This window comes from Tasmannia lanceolata, unplaced genomic scaffold (genome assembly GCF_043159265.1).
Source record: "Tasmannia lanceolata isolate RefF3 unplaced genomic scaffold, GAP_Taslan_0.1 ptg000018l, whole genome shotgun sequence".
NCBI classification, from domain to species: Eukaryota; Viridiplantae; Streptophyta; class Magnoliopsida; order Canellales; family Winteraceae; genus Tasmannia; species Tasmannia lanceolata.
In genome coordinates this window covers 20111976-20118150 of record NW_027518695.1, presented here as the reverse complement: position 1 = coordinate 20118150, position 6175 = coordinate 20111976, and the positions used below count along the sequence as shown (strand labels likewise).

The window sequence follows — 6175 nt, the reverse complement described above, 5'->3', positions numbered from 1 at the left end:
GAAAGTTACGACTCGTATGGGGATTCCTCCTTTTCAGAAGAAGGGGAGCCCCTGGATCTCAAAAGAAAAGGGAAAGCTGTCTGGGAGGAGGGCCCGGGTATAGGGGAAAAGCGAGCTTTCAATATAGTGGGTCATAATAGGAAGAGGAAGTGCTAGGAGTCGGCTTCGAAGGGGCAAGTGGCCCTTGAATATCTGAAACTTCAATGGAAGAAACTCCAGGAGGAGGCCAAAGGAAAGGAGAAAGAGATTGAAGATCTCATTGGAAAGAAATCGATAGAAGACTGTTGTGTACCGGTCTATGAATTACCACATCTCAAGAAAGCTATGGAGGAGGAACGAAAAGCATTAGACGAAGATTCTCAAAGGGATGAGCTCTAGATGGAAGAGACTAGTGAGAGCCACTATAGTGGGTTCGCCCTTCCCCGAGATTCCTTGGATGCAGACCTCAGTGGCAAAGTCAAGTCGTACTTATTTAGGGATGAGCAAGACTCTGAGGAGGAGGAAGAGGTGAGCTCGGGGGGAGAGGAAAAGGCTATCTCAGAGGAATTTGAGGAGATCTCAAAGGTGTGAAGTGCTATGGGGATTGGTTTCTATGAAAATGTGTTGAAAACCAAGAAAATGTTCTTGGAAATTGAGAAGAGGGATGAGATAGAAAAAGGGGGGGAAACTCCGGGGCATGGTAGTAGAGAGCTTAAGGCTCTTATGGATTGATAAGGAAGTTTGGGTCGTTCTATGGTTTTTAGGCGGGTAGCGGTGTTAATAGAAGTGCATAGGGCTTTGTTTTAATTGTTTGCTAGCTGCTATTATAGGCTTGGTGATGAATTTTCTCTGGGAGGTAAATGAGGGTAATGGATTTTTTTGGGTGTTTTGGTAATTTACCTGTCTTTCTGGGTATAGGGGTTCAAGTATTAGGTTGATAGGGATGAGTAGTATTGCTATCCGAGATGTTCCAGAGCAATCTTGGTTCTTCGCTGCTCGTGATCACTCTTGATCCCGCGATGGACCTATGGTGATATCAAATGGTCTGAAAATTTCAAATGTTAGGTGTGTTGGAGTTGATAGTTCTGTGAGGTTCTGACTTTAGCGACTCTGAATCTAGGAATGACTTCAACCCCGATATCTCTGTTGGAGGGGTATTTTGAGGCTACAATCGGGAGTGTTTCAAGAGTATACTGATGGTGTTTTCTTTTTTCTTTTTCTAGCCATTGGAGTACCCTTTTTGGCATCCTTTATTATTATGTAAAGGGGTGGGACTACTTGTCCCCAATCACTTGTAAATTTTGATATTATGAATAGACTTGTCAATTTTTTTTTTAAAAAAAATGTCATTATTGACTCTATAAAACTAGAGCACATTTTCCTACTAATGTATAGAGATTTTACCCTTATAACTAGATTTTCTTACAATATTTTATTGTATAGAAGAAACAAATTCTAGAGGTTAGGAACATTTTAGGCCGAATAGGAGGTCATAGGTCAAAACAATTCTTGGTTTTTTATCAGAAAAGATCATCTCCAACTACAGCCAGATCTCCAATCTTAGCAAGTTACCACATCACATCAGTCACTCGCCAAGATGTTTGGAAACTATCCAATCTCTCATGTTACCGACAACAGCAACTACTCAAGGGTTTGGCAACTAAACAATCACTTATGATCATGTTCAATCCTCTCTTACTAATCTGGTAAATATTTACGTGTATACAAAAACTCTCTAAAGGAAAAAAAGATTTGGACATCTCTAAATCAAGGGGAGTTGGTCAAAATACTTGGTCCATTCTACGGTATCAAAGTACTAACATCTCCATTAAACCAGTTCTTCATCTTTCATCTTCACAACTGCTCACAACAATCCAACATTCATTCTTTCGAATGATCAAGATCAGCTACTCTTAAAATAAATCATTCTGTCCCTGAAAGAATCTGTTATTGCCCAAGTAATTGGCCTCAACACTTCCCAAGCTGTGTGTACCTCTATTGAATGAACTTCTGCATCCAAAACACAGCCTTAGTCCAGCAACTAAAATTTTAGTTGCAATCTCTTAAGACAAACTACGACAATTTTGTTGCAATCGGTCAACCCCTCGATAATTTCGATATTATTCTTTCATATTTTTCTCATCTATGTAGATGACATCCTACTAACAGGCTATCATACACAAGGCATTTCTACCTTATAAGACACTTTCCGTCAAGCTTTCACCATTAAATCAAATCAGCAAGGTCTGAGGATCTTACACATAGAATCATAATTGTTTGGATATATTATACAGGTATGTTGACACCCCTATTAATAAAGAATTGGTTAAAAAAAACCATAAAAAAAGAAGAAGCAATTGTTGATTGCTTTAAGGGAAAACTACTGGAAACCCCCTAGATAAAAACTTGTCTATAAGAATCCCCTCAAAATTTTCTTAATTACCAATAGTCATCAATGGCTTTTAATTTTGGTTTATACATTTTACCCCTTAGTTCTAGATAACATAGAAATCCCTAAAATCTCTCACTTCACCAATAAAGGCAAGCCTAAAAATCTCTCTCATACGAAGGCAACATCTCTTTTGTAAGATTTTATATGGTGTAAGCTGGTGTAGTCCATTATTTTTCAAAAAGTATTGTATGGGCCACATGTGGGATGATGCTAACCATCCATTTGTTGGGCACACCGTAGTATGATCCAACCATCCATTTGATGGGCACACCGCTGTATGATCCAACCATCCATTTGATGGGCCACAATGTAAATAGGATGTAGCCCAAAAATCATTTCCATAAGACAATCACAACCCTCTTATCTATAGAGGAACTGCATATTGAGGAAACTGCTATAAATCTGACGGTTGGGATCATCCTATGGAAGTGATTTTTGGGCCACAATCTATTAACGTTGTGGCGCATCAAATGGATGGTTTCGATCATAAAACGGTGTGCCCATCAAATAGATGGTTGGATCATACTATGGTGTGCCCATCAAATGGACGGTTTGGATCATCCTACGGTGTGGTCCGTACAATACTTTTGAATAATAATGTCTGTTCGAGCTTATACCATCTTGTCTTTAATTATGAGAGAGAGAGAGAGAGAGATTTTCAAAGGATTTAATGTTGATTAGTGATGGAGAGATTTTAGTGATTTCTAAGGGTAATATAAAGAAGGGTATAATGGGTAAAATAAAAAATAAAAAGCTATTTTAGCACAAAACTGTATCATTGGTAATTGTGAATAATTTGAGGGGATTCTTGTAGATATCTTTTAATCTAGGGACTTTCTAGTGGGTTTCCCTTGTTTTAATTGGGTGTATTTTAACTTTTTATTCGCTTTACAGGACATGTTCGGGGCAGGGACTGAGACCTCATCAACTGTCATGGAATGGGCTATGTAGAGCTGATGAGAAACTCTAGTGTAATGGAGAAAGCACAAGCAGAGGTAAGAAAGGTTCTCAAAGGAAAGGAGAAGATCACAGAGACTGAAATTGATGAACTGGGCTACTTAAAACTAGTTATCAAGGAGACAATGAGATTGTGGCCTCCTTTTCCATTGCTACTTCCTAGAGAATCAATTGAGAGATGTGAAATCAATGGATTTGAGATACCTAAGAAGACGAGGGTTCTTTTAAGTTCATGGGCAACAGCAAGAGATCCAAGACATTGGGAGAACCATGAAGAGTTTAACCCAGAGAGATTTTCTCATAATTCTATTGATTTCAAGGGTCAGCACTTTGAATTTATCCCATTTGAGGCAAGAAAGAGAGGTTGCCTGGTATGTTCTTTGGACTAGCTACCACTGAATTAGCCCTTGCCAACCTTCTTTACTACTTTGATTGGAAACTTCCTCATGGGATGAAAGGCGAGGATTTGGACACGAGGGAGGCCTTTAGCCTTACTCTGACTAGAAAGTCTAGCCTAAACTTAATTGCAACCCCTCATCTTCCCATAATTTGTGATTCATGAGTAGTTTATTTGATTAGCTAGCATGTTATATTACGAAAAAAATACAGAATAAGTAGGTTGAATTCCTGTGCTAAGGACATTAAATGATTCTTATGTCTATTTTCTATATTGACTATAGAAGTATGGACTATGCAAGTTTCATATGATAAGAGTTTGTTCGCAAATTTTTTGGGTCATATGCTAGAAAAACAAAGCAAGTGGACACAAATTGATGCATACGAAAAATCCTAATTATATATTTACAATAGGGATTTGCTAGGGTCCATCACAGAAGGCATTTCGCGCAGCCACCCATAGATTTAGTCTTATTCATTTAATTCATCTGAGGTGGCTGCTCTCACATGCAAGAGAATAGGTGCAAAATGCCTTCTGCTCCTCATTCACCCCCTATAACATCCCTTTAACGAAAAGCGTTAAAGTTTACTTAAATAGCCGGTCATCTCTCTCTCTCTCTCTCTCTCTCTCTCGCGCACTAAAACAATCTTTTCAACTCTATAAAATATAAATCAAGTACCGATGTTCATAGGAGAAATAAGGAGTTCCAAAAGGGTGATCTTGTCATGTGTTTCGGTCCTCACCAAAATCGAAATTTGAGCCAAAATTTTGAAATTTCGGAAGAAATCTATCGAAATCAAATAATGTAATATTTTATCCCATACAAAATTTCGGCGAAATTACTTAAAATTTCAGTAGGTGAAATTACTTAAATTTCAGTAATTTCAAAAATTTCAGTAATTTCGGCTGAAAGTTCAGTAATTTCGGCTGAAATTCCTGGAAAATATTAAATCCTTATACTATATATAAAGCGTGAATAAGGGGTTAAAGTCATCCTCACTTTCTCGTTATTTCCGTTCATGTCACACAGCCAAGCACAGTACTTTTGCATTGACATTTCTTATTTTCTTTAGGGGTATACTCGGCATTCATGTTGGGCAATAAATGTTGGGCAATAAATACCCTAGCGCAAACGTCCAAAAATAATGCCCTTAACTTTTTCTTTTACCATTAACCTCTTTACAGAAATCTAACATCTATCACTATGAGAAATTATTTGAGGGTAAAATCGTAATCTACATATGAAAAAGACCGACACATGGTACCTGTCTATAACAATTACGGCAAAAAACTACCAAGAAGAGGTAAAGTCATATGACAATGACGAAAGAACTACTTTTTATTACTCATGAAGGACACTTGCAAAATATTGACGGATTCGCGCACTTGAAGAGGCACAACAATTATGGAAACCTCTATCGATTGGAGTGCTAGGATCAGCCTATATCTATTGGAGGGCTACGATCAACCTATGGAAATAGTTTTACGGGCACAGCCGATTGATGTTGTGTTCCATCCATAGTTTAAAATTTTGGTTTCGGTAGCCGTTTCGGACCCCACTGAAAACCGAAATTTTGGTTCGAAATTTGCTAATTTGGTTCAAAATTTCGAACCGAATTTCTGAAATTTTGGTACGAAATTTGGTAATTTGGTTCTAAATTCCGAACCGAATTTTCGATATCTAACATCTATCTCTATGAGAAATTATTTGAGGGTAAAATCATAATCTACATACAAAAAGTACCGACACATGGTACTTGTTTATGACAATTACGGCAAAAACTACCAAGAAGAGGTAAAGTCATATGATAATGACGAAAGAACTACTTTTTATTACTCATGAAGGACACTTTCAAAATATTGACGGATTCGCGCACCTGAAGAGGAACAACAATTATGGAAACCTCTATCGATTGGAGGGCTAGGATTAGCCTATATCTATTGGAGGGCTACGATCAACCTATGGAAATGAAGTTACGGGCACAACCGATTGATGTTGTGTTCCATCCATAGTTTAAAATTTAGGTTTCGGTAGCCGTTTCGGACCCAACCGAAAACCGAAATTTCGTTCGAAATTCCTAATTGAATTTTTGAAATTTCAGTCCGAAATTTGGTAATTTGGTTCAAAATTTTGAACCGATTTTTTGAAATTTCGAATTCCGAAATTTTGGCCAATATCTAACATCTATCTCTATGAGAAATTATTTGAGGGTAAAATCGTAATCTACATACGAAAAGTACCGACACATGGTACTTGTCTATGACAATTACGGCAAAAAACTACCAAGAAGAGGTAAAGTCATATGACAATGACGAAAGAACTACTTTTTATTACTCATGAAGGACACTTGCAAAATATTGACGGATTCGGGCACCTGAAGAGGAACAAC

At 37.6% G+C, this 6175-nt stretch overlaps 1 pseudogene; it reads left to right on the top strand.

Moving 5' to 3' along the window:
- The first annotated feature begins 378 nt into the window (after nt 1-378).
- Nucleotides 379-4097, top strand: LOC143850166 (desmethyl-deoxy-podophyllotoxin synthase pseudogene; annotated as a pseudogene).
- Nucleotides 4098-6175: the final 2078 nt, after the last annotated feature.